This window comes from Eriocheir sinensis, chromosome 65 (genome assembly GCF_024679095.1).
Source record: "Eriocheir sinensis breed Jianghai 21 chromosome 65, ASM2467909v1, whole genome shotgun sequence".
NCBI classification, from domain to species: Eukaryota; Metazoa; Arthropoda; class Malacostraca; order Decapoda; family Varunidae; genus Eriocheir; species Eriocheir sinensis.
In genome coordinates, this window is record NC_066573.1 from 8,690,473 (window position 1) to 8,707,442 (window position 16,970).

Here is a 16,970-nt window from a genome sequence, read left to right on the forward strand (position 1 = left end):
GTTAGAGATACAAACAAAATAGGAGAGAGAGAGAGAGAGAGAGAGAGAGAGAGAGAGAGAGAGAGAGAGAGAGAGAGAGAGAGAGAGAGAGAGAGAGAGAGAGAGAGAGAGAGTTCATTAAGAGAATATTATACAACTTCTAAAAGAGTGGGAAAAAAATATGTATAAGGAAAACCAACCAGGAAAAAACAACAAACAAGAAGAAAAAGGAAAGGAAACGAGATAAAATAAAGGGCGTGGGGCAGGAACGATAACACACACACGCACACACACACACACACACACACACACACACACACACACAGAGAGAGAGAGAGAGAGAGAGAGAGAGAGAGAGAGAGAGAGAGAGAGAGAGAGAGAGAGAGAGAGACAATGACCCTATCACATTGTTTTCTCTTTTTTTTCCTTCTTCTCAAAAACTTCCTCCTCGTTATCACTTTTATGTCTCCTCGGGTTTTCCTACTTCCTCCTTGCCTTCTTCTTCTTCTTCTTCGTCTTCTTCTTCTTCTTCTTCTTCTTCTTCTTCCTCTTCTTCTTCCTATTCTTCTTCTTCTTCTTCGTCTTCTTCTTCCTATTCTTCTTCTTCTTCCTTTTCTTCTTTTTCTTCTTCTTCTACTTTTTCTTCTTCTTCTCCTTCTTCTTCTTCTTCTTCTTCTTCTTCCTATTCTTCTTCTTCCTATTCTTCTTCTTCTTCCTTTTCTTCTTTTTTCTCTTCTTCTTCTTTCTATTCATCATCTTCTTCTTCTTCTTCTTCTTCTCCTTCCTCTTCCTCCTCCTCCAATGTTTGAAAATACTTAAAGGGTTGATAAATGCGGAAAACTCCAAATTGTTAAGGTCAGTGACGCATCGCGAATAAGGAATAACGGCGATAAGGTCAACTGTCAACATTCATATCACCATTTTTCTTTACACTCAAAAAAAAAAAAAAAAAAAAAAAATGACCTCTCTTTTTGGCCACTCCTCTGTACTCTCTTCATGAGCAGTAATTAGCGGGCTGTTTTTATTATTGTTGTCTTTTTTCTCACGCCCTTGAACTGTCTCCTTTCTGTAAAAAAAAAATTAAAATAAATAAATAACTCTCGCCTCCCGTGTCGCTCTCCTTTTCTCCTCCTCCTCCCCTGCCTTCCACCTTCCACTCAGCTTTCCTTCCCCCATCCACCTCTTTCTACCACCTCACTCCACCTGTTGTATTTGTTATGGGTAGCTCCAGTCGTTCAGAGCAACACGACCGATTCTTTTTTTTACAACAAAGGAGGCAGCTCAAGGGCACAAAAAAAGGAAACAATAATAAAAAAAAAAGCCCGCTACTCGCTGCTCCTAAAAAGAATCCAAGGAGGTGGTCGAAAGAGGGGTCAAAAGATTCACTTAAAATAAATCACAACTTCCTCCACTTCGTTATTCGCTAAGGAAGAAATGCAACGTTACGTACTAGTGGTCTATGGACGTAGTTTCGCCAATATATTAGTGTTCCAACCATTAACATTGGAAGAAATTGAAGATAGAAAAAATGATATCACAAAAATCTGAAGCAGAAGAAAACAGGAAAATTCACCAAGATTAAGGTCGGTATTATGACGCTTTCGCTTCTCACACCAGCTACTTCTAAAGGCCAAAGAGGAGGTCAATCGGGTTTTAGTGAGTGTTTCTTTAGGTTCACGGTACAGTAGAAGGGTCAGACTACCACCAGGGTCATGAAACTACTTCTGGAAATGCCCCAAAACTCCTACGAAAGCCTTGTCAAATATGTGTTTCCTTAGGTTCATGGTACAGTAGAAGGGTCAGACTACCACCAGGGTCATGAAACTACTTCTGGAAATGCCCAAAACTCCTACGAAAGCCTTGTCAAATATGTGTTTCCTTAGGTTCATGGTACAGAAGAAGGGTCAGACTACCACCAGGGTCATGAAACTACTTCTGGAAATGCCCCAAAACTCCTACGAAAGCCTTATCAAATATGTGTTTCCTTAGGTTCATGGTACAGAAGAAGGGTCAGACTACCACCAGGGTCATGAAACTACTTCTGGAAATGCCCAAACAAGCCTTGTCAAATATGTGTTTCCTTAGGTTCATGGTACAGAAGAAGGGTCAGACTACCACCAGGGTCATAAAACTACTTCTGGAAATGCCCAAAACTCCTACGAAAGCCTTGTCAAATATGTGTTTCCTTAGGTTCACGGTACAGTAGAAGGGTCAGACTACCACCAGGGTCATGAAACTACTTCTGGAAATGCCCAAAACTCCTACGAAAGCCTTGTCAAATATGTGTTTCCTTAGGTTCATGGTACAGTAGAAGGGTCAGACTACCACCAGGGCCATGAAACTACTTCTGGAAATGCCCAATACTCCTACGAAAGCCTTGTCAAATATGTGTTTCCTTAGGTTCATGGTACAGAAGAAGGGTCAGACTACCACCAGGGTCATGAAACTACTTCTGGAAATGCCCAAAACTCCTACGAAAGCCTTGTCAAATATGTGTTTCCTTAGGTTCATGGTACAGAAGAAGGGTCAGACTACCACCAGGGTCATGAAACTACTTCTGGAAATGCCCCAAAACTCCTACGAAAGCCTTATCAAATATGTGTTTCCTTAGGTTCATGGTACAGAAGAAGGGTCAGACTACCACCAGGGTCATGAAACTACTTCTGGAAATGCCCAAAACTCCTACGAAAGCCTTGTCAAATATGTGTTTCCTTAGGTTCATGGTACAGAAGAAGGGTCAGACTACCACCAGGGTCATAAAACTACTTCTGGAAATGCCCAAAACTCCTACGAAAGCCTTGTTAAATATGTGTTTCCTTAGGTTCATGGTACAGAAGAAGGGACAGACTACCACCAGGGTCATGAAACTACTTCTGGAAATGCCCAAAACTCCTACGAAAGCCTTGTCAAATATGTGTTCTTGGGCTGCGAAATGTCTTGCAATACGACACTAAAAGACACAACAACGCCAATCAAGAAATCAGAATAAGGACCATAAGTGGGAGCCGACACAAAGGCGATCCCACGCCTATTACTGGACTGGACTGGAGGTTGAATGACAGACCATCTAGCTATAGTCATGAACATTGGGTCTGTGTGGTCTGAACGTCGATGTAAATATATGCTTGAATTTTTATCACACACACACACACACACACACACACACACACACACACACACACACACACACACTAATTTACATGCAACAAAGGACAGAAATCATCGGGTTCCGCCCACGCTGCCTGTTTACAAGCATCCATTTCCCCCGTAGACGGAAGACGCGCTCTTTATAGAACAATCACCTGTCCTCTTCTTCCTCCTCCTCCTCCTCCTCCTCCTGCTCTTCCCTTCTTCCTTCACCTGTCCTTCCCTTTCTCAAACATCTTCTCCTCTCTCTTCTTGTTTTCTTTTTCACGTTTTAACTTTTTTTTTACTTTCCTTCTTCCACAACCTTCTGCTTCCCTTCTTCTTCCTTCACCTGTCCTTCCCTTTCTCAAACATCTTCTCCTCTCTCTTCTTGTTTTCTTTTTCACGTTTTGCTGTTTTTTTTTACTTTCCTTCTTCCACAACCTTCTGCTTCCCTTCCTCTAAGAGCTGCTCCTTGTTCTTCTGTGTATTCCTATGTATTCCTCCTTCTCCTCCTTATTCTCTATATTAAACTTCCCTTCTTCCAATACTTTCTCTTTCTCATTGTTTTCCCTCTCCTTTCTGTGTCTCTATCTCCCTTATCTCTCATATCTCACCTCCTTTTCCTCTTTCTTCTTGTTATTCTCCTTCTTTATCTTTATTTCTCTCCTTTTCCTCCAACACCCTTATTCTTTTCCTCCTCCTCCTCCATGTTTTCTTTATTCTCCGTTTGCTATCTCGTTTTCTCTAATGTAGCTTTTCCTCCTCCCTTTTCTCCTTCTCCACTTTTTCCTTCTTTCATTTCCTCCAACAAGGTTTTATTCTTATATTCCTCCTCCTCCTCCTCCTCCTCCTCCTCTTCTCCTTCCTTTTCCATTTCTTCTTCCTACTCTTCTTCTTCTTCTTGCACCTCTCCTTTTGTCCCTTTAAAAATCAATACCAGGCAAGAAAAAAAAAAAATCACCGCTCGCATTCACTGGAAAACATGAATGAACTCTTTGGGGTGGGGTCGGATGGGGCGGGGCGGGGCGGGGCCACGACTACGCCATGTTGAGGAGTGGGGAGGGCGGAGCCATTTCGCGACACACACACACACACACACACACACACACACACACACACACACACACACAAATTGGCACTATTTTGGAGAGGGTGGGGGCTGCACTGGGGCGGGGCGGGGCGTGCAGGTGTGAGTGGGGCGGGGGCGGGGCGGGGCAGAGGTGCTATATGGGCAGGGCGGGGATGGGGTGAAGGCGGGGCTCTGTTGGGAGGTGCCACGGTGGAGACGGAGGGTGGGGGTGGGGGTGGGGGTTGGCATGACAGGGGAGGGAAGGGTTGGAGAGGGGGGGCAGGAAGAGGGGTGGCAGGAAGGGGGCAAGGAATAGTTAGGGGAAAGCAGGGAAGGATTGTAGAAGGGAAGGTTGGGGAGGAAGGGAAGGATTGGGAAAGGTGGGAACGGGTTGGGGAAGGGGGAGGGCAGAGGGGAAGGCGGGGGAGGGTTGAGGAAGAAGGGGGAGGGCAGAGAAAGGCGGGGAAGGAGGGGAAGCGTTGAGAGGCGGGGAAGAGTAGGGGAGGGCGGGGAAAGGTTGGGGAAGGCAGGGAAGAGTAGGGAAAGGCGGGGAAGAGTAGGGGAAGGCAGGGAAGAGTAGGGAAGGCAGGGAAGCGTTGAGAGAGGCAGGGAAGAGTAGGGAAAGGGGAAAGGTTGGGGAAGGCTGGGGAAAGGTTGGAGAAGGCGGGGAAAGGTTGGGGAAAGCGGGGAAGAGTAGGGGAATGCGGGGAAAGGTTGGGGAAGGCGGGGAAAGGTTGGGGAAGGCTGGGGGAAGGTGGGAGAGGCGGGGAAGCGTTGAGAGAGGCGGGGAAGAGTAGGGGAAGGCGGGGAAAGATTGGGGAAGGCGGGGAAGGGTTGAGGAAGGCAGGAAGAGTAGGGGAAGGAAGTGTTAGGAAGGGGGAAGGTTGGAGAAAGCAGGGGGAAAGGTTGAAGGGGAACGCAGGAAATGGGGAGAGGCTGGGGCAGGGAGAGAAAGCGGGGATAAGTTGGGGAAGGCGGGAGAAGAAGAGGACAATGAAAGAAGAGGAAGAGAGAAAGAGAAGAGAGAACAGACGAAGAGGAGAGAGGAAAAAGAGAAAAGAGAGGAATAGAGAGAAAGCAGGAAGGAATAGGGAAGAAAAGACACAGAAGGGCATTGAAGGGGAAGAGAAAACTAGGCTGGACAGGGGCGGGGCAGGGAACAAAAGGACATGGAGACACTGAGAGGAGGGGGGGAGGTGGGGGGGGGGGCAGGCTAGAGTACTGGGGAAGGGGGGACGGGGTTGTTTCGGGGCAGGGAGGGGCGGGGCAGGATAGAATAGGACATGCAGGTAGGAAAGGGGCGTGGTTGGATAGGGATAGGGCCGAGTATGGGGCGGAGCGGGGCTGTTTTGGGGCTGAGGCTGGACGGGGCGGGATGAGGCTTGGCGGCGTAGAAAAGAGCCGGCCGAAAGGGGAAGGGGCTGGTGACGGGGCGGGGCGGGGCTGGGTCTGAGGGTGCCTCCTTTCCCTCTCCGTTCAGTCCCTCGATGAGTCCTTTGTCTCGCCACACTTTACGAGACTTAATGGAAGGTTGCCCCGCCGCCCCGCCCCGCCCCGCTACCTGCCCCGCCAGAGTGAAGCCCCGAAACCCGGCACGAACCACCCAGAACGAGGCTTCGGGCTATACTCGGCGCGGCGCTGTGCACGGCCCTCGCCCCACGCTTGTTAATGTTGCAGAGGAGGAGGTCAGAGAGCGAGGTCACGAGGTCACTAAGTGTTGTGTGTACCCTTCCCTTCCTTATTCCCTCTCCCCTTCCTTCTTTGGGGGACTTGCCTTCTCCTTCCCTTATCCCTTCTTCCCTTCCTTCATTCCTCTGTTCCTTGCTTTATCCTTCACTTCTTACCTCTCTTCTTTATTTGTCTCTTATTTTTTTTCTCAGCCTACTTTTTTTTTTTTTTTTTTTTTTTTTGCGTCTACGCCTACAGCGCCGGTAGACTTGCTTGTGGGGCCTGGATGGTATTCGGCCCCACCCCGTCATGGCGCAGGCAAGTGTTTATAGTGGCGCCATCTTCTCTTATCTCCCTCCCTTCCTTCCTTACTTCCCTTATCCCCTGTCTCCTCCTCCCTTCCTTCCTCTCCTTATCTTTTCATTCCTTCCTCTTCTTCCCTCCTTTCTCCTCTTCCTCCTCTCATCTTTTTCTTGTCGCTTTCCTTCCTCTCTTCCTCGAACCGTCAATGCATTTCCTTTCCTCTCCTTCCCTTATCGTCTTATCCCTCGCCTTCTCTTTCATTTAATATCTTCTTTTTTACGTTCATTCTTTCATTCTTCTCCCCTTCCTTAACCCCTCCCGTTCTCTCTCTCTTCCTCCTTTCCTTACTTCCTTCCTGTTATCCTTTACTTTCTCATCTCCTTCCCTTCCTTCCCTCTTATGCCTTTCATTTTCTCCCCCTTCCCTTCTTCCCTTATTTCTCCTCTTCTTTCTTTACTACCTTCGTTTCTGCCTTTTCTCCTATCATTCTATTCAACCTTCTTCCCTCCTTCCTTCTTTCCTTCTCTCTCATTTTGTCCCCTTTCTTATTTCTCCTCTTCTTGCTCCGTTCCTTACTTTCTCTGTTCCTCTTTTTTCCTTTATTATCCTTTCCATCCTTCTTTTCTTCCTCCCTATTTATCCCTTTCCTTCTCTCCCACTTTCTCCCTTCCCTTTCCTTCCTTCATTCCTGAGAGGGCGTGGGTCCGCGCCCCCGCCGCTCTCTGCCTGGCGGGGGAATCTTAACAAAACAATAAATATCGAGAGGATAGTTCCCTTGCCTTACCTCGGCGGTGGGCGTGCCGCTGGCGGGGGCGTCGCTGCGGGCCGCCGGGACTCAGGGCTGCGTGCCGGGCTGCCTCGTCGCTCACACCCGCTGCAGGGAAGAATTATTGACGTGGGTGAGGAGGGAAAGTACTGATGCCCTCCTGAGTGAAAGTAAAGCTGGTAGTTATCGTTATCATCAGCAGGAGAAAAAACAAGACGAAGAAACAGAGCAATACAGCGCAAGGGGTAAGAAGGAAGGAGGGAAGGGAAGGAAATACACAGAGCTCAGTTAGAAGAAGAAATGACGTGGATTAAGAGGGAAAGTAGCGATGGCCTTTAGGTAGTCATCGTCATCAACAGAAGACGAAGAAACAGAGCAATACAGCGCAAGGGGTAAGAAGGAAGGAAGGAAGGGAAGGAAATATACAGAGCTCAGTTAGAAGAAGAAATGACGTGGATTAAGAGGGAAAGTAGCGATGGCCTTGTGTAGTCATCGTCATCAACAGAAGACGAAGAAACAGAGCAATACAGCGCAAGGGGTAAGAAGGAAGGAAGGAAGGGAAGGAAGTATACAGAGCTCAGTTAGAAGAAGAAATGACGTGGATTAAGAGGGAAAGTAGCGATGGCCTGGTGTAGTCATCGTCATCATCATCAGTGGTAGTAAGAGACAAAGCAACACAAAGTAGATGGCAAGGAGAAGGCAAGGTGCGAGAGGAAGAAGGGGAGGCAGTACAGAGGTTAGTTAAGAGGTACTGACGTGGGTTAAGAGGGAAAGTACCGAGTCCCTTCTGAGTGAAAGTACAGCTGGTGCGGATATCATCGTCATCAACAGGAGCAAGAGAAGGCACAGCAACGTAGCAATATAATGAATGGTAAGGAAGGGGAAGGGAAGGAGGAGCGGGGCGTTTGAAAGTAAGGGGCGAGGAAGGGAAGGGAAGGGCGCATGGCTTTGTTTTAAGGTCTATGTTGCCCTCACTACCAGAACGAACACACAAAAACGCAAAACTCAGCAACACAAGATAAGATAAGATACGATAAGATAACTTTATTGTCACATTGAATACGAAATACAACATGGAATTTGTTTTGGCATTGAGCTCATCCATAGTGCATAGCTTGGAGGAGACTTGTTTTACCCTCACCACCAAGAGAACGCAACACACTCACACATGGTTGAACGGTAATGAAGAAAGTTGACATTTGTGTTGCTATCGCCACTAACAGAACACAGCAACACAAACGCGGAACACAACACAACGGATAATGAAGAATGTTGAAGTTCCTGTTGTCATCGCCAGGAGAACGCAGCAACACAAACACTGAACGCAACACAACAGGCAATGAAGAATGTTGAAGTTCCTGTTGTCATCGCCAGGAGAACACAGCAACACAAACACTGAACACAACACAACAGGCAATGAAGAATGTTGAAGTTCCTGTTGTCATCGCCAGGAGAACGCAGCAACACAAACACGGAACGCAACACAACAGGCAATGAAGAATGTTGAAGTTCCTGTTGTCATCGCCAGGAGAACGCAGCAACACAAACACGGAACACAACACAACAGGCAATGAAGAATGTTGAAGTTCCTGTTGTCATCGCCAGAACACAACAACACAAGCATGCAACACAACACAACAGGCAATGAAGAATGTTGAAGTTCCTGTTGTCATCGCCAGGAGAACACAGCAACACAAACACGGAACGCAACACAACAGGCAATGAAGAATGTTGAAGTTCCTGTTGTCATCGCCAGGAGAACACAGCAACACAAACACTGAACGCAACACAACAGGCAATGAAGAATGTTGAAGTTCCTGTTGTCATCGCCAGAACACAGCAACACAAACGCGGAACACAACACAACGGATAATGAAGAATGTTGAAGTTCCTGTTGTCATCGCCGGGAGAACACAGCAACACAAACACTGAACGCAACACAACAGGCAATGAAGAATGTTGAAGTTCCTGTTGTCATCGCCAGAACACAACAACACAAGCATGCAACACAACACAACAGGCAATGAAGAATGTTAAGGTTCCTGTTGTCATCGCCAGGAGAACACAGCAACACAAGGGAACACTGAACGCAACACAACAGGCAAGGAAAGAAGTGCATAGCTTAGCAGTTCTTCACCACAGCACAACACTGTCCACCATTACATAACACAACGATGGAGGGAGGGCAGCAGAAGGAGAGGGAGAGGGACCAGCGAGGCGTCGTGAGCCCTCGGGAGCCTCATAACGCAGAGTAATGGAAATGAAGTACATGATGATAGGGGGAAAGGGCAGGACGTGGTGGTGGAGGGCCGCGAGCCGTCTTTTTGTATGTATAGAAGCCATTAGCTCGCGGGGCAATGGATGGGATGCAGGGCGCTCCTCGGCCGGCCCGCTACAGGTACACACACATACCAACACGTCCCAGGTGCGGGTGGTCGAAGGGATAGGAGGAGGGACGGAAAATTTTCTATATGGACTTTCTCTCTGTCTCTCTCTCTCTCTCTCTCTCTCTTGACAGGGATATCGTTCACTTCTTTAAGTTTTCCATATTTCAGAACGTATATTAGTGTGGTTTGTGTGTGTGTGTGTGTGTGTGTGTGTGTGTGTGTGTGTGTGTGTGTGTGTGTGTGTGTTCGTAGGTGCATGACTGTCTGTCTCTGCCTCTCATGCACTGTTCTTTCCCTGACCTTGACAGTTCTTTGACCCCCAACCTGTTCAGACACAACATGACCACTTTCTCTGACCTTGAACTGCCTCCTCTCTCTCTCTCTCTCTCTCTCTCTCTCTGCGCTTTTGCCCTTTAAAACCCAGGTCGTGAGTTCGAGGAGGAGCAGGAAAGGAAGTGGGAGGGATTTAACCAACGAAAGGAATGGGAGGGAGGGAGGGAGGAGCGGAGGAAGGAAGGGAGAGAGCCAGGGGAGGAGAGAGGGCAAGGGAGGCAGGGGAGGAGGGGAAGGGGTAGAGGAAGAAAGAGCCCGCGGAAAAGGGGAGAGGGGGGAAAAAAAAAAACCCTGAGCCCTCATAGAAAGGCGAGGTGAGGATTTCCTGTTTCCCTAGAAGGCGAGGGACGAATAAGGTCCGTAGACGTTTCTATGTCCTAAACAACGGGCCGATGACAGCAACAGCAACATCATATCCGCTCCACCACCACTAACAACAAGAATAACAACGATAATCTGTAAAAAGAACAACAAGAACAGCAAAACATCACAGCCACATCAACAGCAAGTCACAACCAAAACATCACCAGCCACACCACCGCCACTGCCACCACTAACAACAACAACGACGACAATAACAACAAAAGCAGAGTATGTTTAATAGCCAAAGCGTCAACAACAACAAGAACCACAACAGCTACACCATTAGAAACAACAGCAACAGCAGCAGCGTTCAGGACAGGCTCCGGACAGCTGCAAGCACACGCCCGCCCCCACAGCTAACCACGTAGACGGCGGAGGCGGAGAAGAGGGCTGGAGAGGGCGAAGGCAAGGGTAAGGAAGAGAGTGATGAGGCAGAGAGGGAGTGGGCGAGAGAGAGAGAGAGAGAGAGAGAGAGAGAGAGAGAGAGAGAGAGAGAGAGAGAGAGAGAGAGAGAGAGAGAGAGAGAGTGAAGGTTAGTTAAAGGGATGTGGCGAGGAGGAGAGAGGAGGATAGAGGATGAAGGGCGAGTTAAAGGGACGTGACGAGGAGAGAGGAGGATAGAGGATGAAGGGCGAGTTAAAGGGACGTGACGAGGAGAGAGGAGGATAGAGGATGAAGGGCGAGTTAAAGGGACGTGTCGAGAATGAAAGAGGATGGAGAATAGAAGGTGAAGGTGATGATGAAGATGACGGTGAGTGAATGGGAGGGTCAACAAGAGGGTGAAGATGAGGGAGATGGTGAGGAAGAAGCTGAAGAAGAGGATGGAAGTAAAGAGGAAGAGAGGATGTGAAAATAAGATATACTGTGAGGAATTAGTTTAAGAGGAAGAGGGAAAGGATGGAAATGATGAAGACGACGAGGAGGAAAGAGGAAAGAGTAGAGTAAAGAGGAAGAGGAAAAAATGAGGTTGGCAATGAATTAGTTGAAGAAGAAGAAGAAGAAGAAGAAGAAGAAGAAGAAGAGGAAGAAAAGAAAGGGCGTGAAGGCGAAGAACATGGCGAGCTATAGGAAGAAAATGAGAATGAGGAGGCGAGGAAAAACGAAGATAGGGTGAAGATGAAGACGATGACGAGGAAGAAGTTGAAGAGGAGGATGAGAGGTAAAGAGGAAGAGGAAGAAGACGATAAGAGTAAAGAAAAGAGAAAGAATGAGGACAAGAAAGACAGCGAAGCATGATGAGATGATGGTGAAGATGAGGATGATGACCAAGAAGAATTTGAAGAGGAGGAGGATGAGAGGTAAAGAGGAAGAGGACGACGTTAAGAGTGAAGGAAAGAGAAAGAATAGGGATGAGAAAGACAGCGAGGCATGATGAGATGATGGTGAAGATGAGGATGATGACCAAGAAGAATTTGAAGAGGAGGAGGATGAGAGGTAAAGAGGAAGAGGACGACGTTAAGAGTGAAGGAAAGAGAAAGAATAGGGATGAGAAAGACGGCGAGGCAGATGAAGAAAATAACAGCGAGGGCGAGAAGGAAGAGAGACCACAGACAGTTTCATTCACTCCCTGTCGCCCCGACGGAGGAAGGAGACGCCCACATGCCGGCCCAGACACAACAGCAGCACCTGGCCATTAACCTGCTCCTACCTGACCCCCCCTCCGCCCCCTTGCACACCTGTTGCCCGCGGACGAGGTGCGAGCCAAGAGGAGAAGGGGGGTGGAAGAGCGCGATATAGGAGCAATAACGGAGGAGTAGATAGGAAAGAAAATATGATGATAGAGGAAATAAGAGATAAACGAGATGATAGATAGGAGAGAAAATACGAGGTAGAATTTATGATGAAAGTATGTTGTAAATGGTATACTAATTTAACCTCAAGACAAACGAAGAAGAAGAAAAAGAAGAAAAAAAAGAAAATTATGGCGGTAAAGGAAAAGAAAAGTAATTATAAAAAATGCAACAAAGAAATAACTAAACGAAATGGATGAAGCAAAAACTAAAATAAATAAAACCGAAATAGTGATAGTAATGATAATAATAATAATAATAATAATAATAATAATAATAATAATAATAATAATAATAATAATAATAAAAGCATCATTAACACCCATATCAGCTAAAACCCCAACAAGCCTTAACCTCAGCCTCCCGTAAGCTTTCCTTCATCTCTTCCTCCTTACACTGACCCCCGCGGCGCACTCAACACGCAATGAACGACCACCGAACAGAGCCCAGCCAGAGTGCCGCTGCTCCGCCCCTTCCAGCCTCGACGAGACGTAAATTCATATCCTAAAACCTATCGCCACCTCAATTCACCTGTTTGAAAAGCCTGGTACAAGTTGAAGGGGTTTTACATACATAAGAACATAGGAACGTAAGGAGTTTGCAAGAGGCGATGGACTGTTTTGCGAGGCTGGTGACAGTTTTACACGACTTCGCGTCTTGAATAGGAAAATGACCCATGAAAATAAGGCTAATCTTTTCTCTAACCTTGGATCTTAGTCGTCATGGGAGCCAGGGACGTTTAAGAATATGGACCGTAGCCAGACAGAAGGGAAGGGTGCGCCATTATCACCCGACCACAACCTTTTCTTCTACTACTACTACTACTACTGCTACTGCTACTGCTACTACTACTACTACTACTACCACTACTACTATTATTACTACTATTAATCCTCCCCCTCCTCCTTCTTCTCCTCCTCCTCCTCTTACTACTACTACTACTACTACTACCACTACTGTTACTAATTAAACAACTCCCACAGTGCTACACAAGGACGAACACACACACACACACACACACACACACACACACACACAACACAGTACAAACAGGATCAACACGACCATCATATGTGTGTGTGTGTGTGTGTGTGTGTGTGTGTGTGTGTGTGTGTGTGTGTGTGTGTGTGTGTGTGTGCGTTGCCTGTGTCTCGGCCACATGCTTATCAGATGCACGTCACTTGGAAGACATTGTGTGGAGAGAGGAGGAGGAGGAGGAGGAGGAGGAGGAGGAGGAGGAGGAGGAGGAAGAGGAGGAGGAAGCAGAGAAGGAGGAAGAAGGAAGGGAGTAGGAGAGCATACCAGCGACACACACACACACACACACACACACACACACACACACACACAACCCCCTCCCCCCCCTACACAACCATCCCCATTCCCCACTCTCCTCCTCCTCCTCCAAACAAGACTCTAATGATTATATTAACCTATTACCCGACTACCTTATGCTCCCTTCCTCTTATCCTCCTCCTCCCCCTCCTCCTCTTGACAGAGACACTTGTACGCGCTACGCCCCCGATGGACGCCTCTGCCCCCCTCGTAACTCCGGCTAAAGGTGAGCGACGGTGAAGGTGATCTGTGGGGCGGTCGTGTTTGTCTGTCTCACCTGTCCACAGCGATTTATGGAGGTGCAGGTGTGTGGTGGGGGAGGGGGAGTGTGTGGGTGGTGTGTGGGGGTGTGTGGGGGGGGGCGTTCTCTCTCTCCCTCCTCTTCTCACCTTGTCTGTGTCTTGTCCTATTTGCATTTTTTTCCTTCCTCTCTCTTCTTTCTTTCCTTTTAATTTAGTTCATATGTTGTTTTATTTCTCCATTCATAATTGTGCTCTCTCTCTCTCTCTCTTTCTCTCTTTCTCTCTCTCTCTCTCTCTCTCTCTCTCTCTCTCTCTCTCTTTCCTCTCAACGCCTCTTCCTCCTCCCACGTAACATACAAGCACAAACACAACAAACACAAACACACACACGCACCTTTTACACCGGCCCGGCGCGCAACAGTCATCAAACACACACACACACGCGAAGAAAAACACCACCACGTAAACAGGAGGGAAGTCACTGGCTCTTGACAAATATTTATCCTTGGGCTGCTTTTTAAGGGAGGCTAATTGGAGGGCCGAGGTGGTGTGGAGCCGAAGACGCTTACAGTCAGTCTTGCCCGGCCTTCCTTGCCACAAAAGAATCCTAGGAAGACCGGAGAAGGATCGATCATTCAGGCTTCGATCAGTTTAAGAAAGCACATATATAAATCCCAGGACGCCCAAAGAAGACGCTTTTAGTCAGTCTTGCCCGGTCTTCCTTGCCACAAAAGAATCCTAAGAAGACCGAAGAAGGATAAATCGTTCAGGCTTCGACCAGTTTGAGAAAGTACATATATATAAGAATCTCTCGACGCCCAAAGGAGGAAAGTGCTGGGGGCGAAGGCGAAGAAGAAGCCCGTCATGCCCAAATGGTTAGCTGCCCAGTCCTCTTTGGCACGGAAGAGTCAAGTGAAGGCCGAAGACACACGAGTCAGTCAAGCTTCAACCAGATTAGGACAAAAATCGAAACCGCGCTTATCAGAAAGATTTGAAGCCGAAGACACTTTTTAGCCAGTTTTACCAAGTCCTCTTTTGCCACAGAAGAGTCCAACGAGGAACAAAGAAAAATCATTCGTTCACGCTTCACCCAAATTAGGACAAAATATCGAAATCCCTAAAAGAAGAAAAAAATGAAGCCGAAGACACTGTTAGCCGGTCCTGCTTAGTCGTTTCTACCGCAGAGTTCAATGAAGATGATAGAAATACGTGTCGTTCAAGCTTCAACCAGTTTAGGGAGCGCATCAAGAAATCGAAACCCCTCTCAGAAGAAAGACTTGGAGCCGAAGACACTGTTAGCCGGTCCTGCTCAGTCGTTTCTACCGCAGAGTTCAATGAAGGTGATAGAAATACGTGTCGTTCAAGCATCAACCAGTTTCGGGGAGCGCATCAAGAAATCGAAACCCCTCTCAGAAGAAAGACTTGGAGCCGAAGACACTGTTAGCCGGTCCTGCTCAGTCCTTTTAAACACAGAAGAATCCAATGAAGACCAAAGAAAAATAAAATGTTCAAGCTTTAACCAGTTTTGGAGAGCACGATTAAAAAAAATAAAATAAAACAGTTCAAAGATTTCAAGTCAGGAAACGCCAACCAGCATCGTCATTCTTTCATTCCTTTCGCTGGCAAACTCTTAAACAGACTTCCTCCGTCTGTATTTCTTCCTGCCTTCGACGTGAACCTCGGGAAGTATCGAGACACCTATCCACCCGAGAGACTCTCTTCCAAACACTCGTTATGAACTCGTTTTGCTTTTTGTTTTAGTTGCCCGTGAGCTGTCTCCATTGCTGTAAGAATTGCGGAAAAGAACTGCTTCCGTGTAACAGCGTCACAGAAAAAAAAGCCCAACATCATGCCCTTCACCGACGCTTCCTACAACTGTGATTCTGGCCAAATTAAACCGTGAAGCAAAGGTAAAACACTAGATCCAAGGATCCTCGGTATAAAAATTTCATCCCCGCCCCACCACGCGATGGACCAGACTTAACTTAAAGGCAAATCCAAGCGGGGCAGTATAAACTTTACTTAGAAGAACACGTAATGAAGGAAGTGAATGAATTGAAGTATCTTAGTGGAATGACCAGCCTTATAAGTCCAGCCCAGACAAGCCTAACTAACAAGCCCCAAAACACTACCCTGCCAAGCCCAAGCCATCCCATACCAGCCCAGCCCTCGTTCAGCCTCAGCAAGCCCAACTAACAAGCCCCAAAACACTACCCTGCCAAGCCCAAGCCATCCCATCCCATCCCAGCCTTCGTTCAGCCTCAACAAGCCTAACTAACCCAAAACACTGCCCAATCAAGCCCAAACTTTATTATTTTTCTACAGCAAGGGAGACAGCTCAGGTGGAAGAAACAAGTACTGAAACTAAAGCCCGCTAAACGCTACTCAGGGAAAAGAAAAACAAAGAAAGAGAGGTCAGTACCAGGAGGCGAGGTGTCTGGATACTCTCCTCTTGAAAGTATTCCAGCCCGTCCCTCGCTCCCACGCCTATGGCAGCCGACACCGCTACGTGTTTCCCAGCGGGTCCTCAGTCCTTGTCATGGCCCAGGTTGACTCATGGGCGGCCCATTTCCTCTGGCTTGGGGTGCTGAAGGAGGCGCAGGAGGGGGGGAGGGAGGAGGCTGCAGTACACACACACACACACACACACACACACTGAAATAAAGACAGATAGATAGATAGATAGATAGATAGATAGATAGATAGATAGATAGATAGATAGAGAGAGAGAGAGAGAGAGAGAGAGAGAGAGAGAGAGAGAGAGAGAGAGAGAGAGAGAGAGAGAGAGAGAGAGAGAGAGAGAGAGAGAGAGAGAGAGAGAGAGAGAGAGAGAGAGAGAGAGAGAGAGAGAGAGAGAGAGAGAGAGAGAGAGAGAGAGAGAGAGAGAGAGAGAGAGAGAGAGAGAGAGAGAGAGAGAGAGAGAGAGAGAGAGAGAGAGAGAGAGAGAGAGAGAGAGAGAGAGAGAGAGAGAGAGAGAGAGAGAGAGAGAGAGAGAGAGAGAGAGAGAGAGAGAGAGAGAGAGAGAGAGAGAGAGAGAGAATATACACCCTTCAGAATACCTACATCCTACGACAGTTCGCGTAATAATATTCTAACCTGCATTCTAAAACCTAAAAAAAAAGAGAATAAAAAAATAAAAAGAAAAATTCCCCTATTGTTGAGAGCTAATTTAAAATTAAGTCTACACGAGGAGGAGGAAAATATTCAGCGCAACGTGTGTGAGAGAATACCAAATGCGCGCCCCTGACTTTCAATTTCTTGCGCCTAATCCGGAAAAGGTTCTTGCGGCGCTGAGAGAGGATGCGAGGCGGCGTCCTTTGAGGTGATGTCCACTGCCCGAGACTTTGTACCCTTTGGTGATAAAGATCGTTTTTATATACCTTCTAATTTTTGGGGATATGGTAAGCGTTAGGAGGGAAAGACGGACACACACACACACTCACACACACACACACACGCACACACACGCACACACCATACACGAGCAAATAGGAACAAGGAAAGTAAATCAGATGAATACAGATACACAGACAGACAAACAGACAGACAGACAGACAGACAGACAGACAAAATAACGCCTTCAGATTTAGATGAAGTAAATTTTCG

General features: G+C 47.3%; 1 long non-coding RNA gene across 1 annotated transcript in view; it reads right to left on the minus strand.

The window, feature by feature from the left end:
* Positions 1-16,970, minus strand: part of LOC126987599 (uncharacterized) — a 364,593-nt gene that overhangs the window by 74,910 nt on the left and 272,713 nt on the right. Inside the window, exon 6 of the long non-coding RNA XR_007741044.1 lies at positions 6,933-7,022. This is a non-coding gene — a long non-coding RNA (uncharacterized LOC126987599). The remainder of the gene's footprint in view (positions 1-6,932; positions 7,023-16,970) is intronic.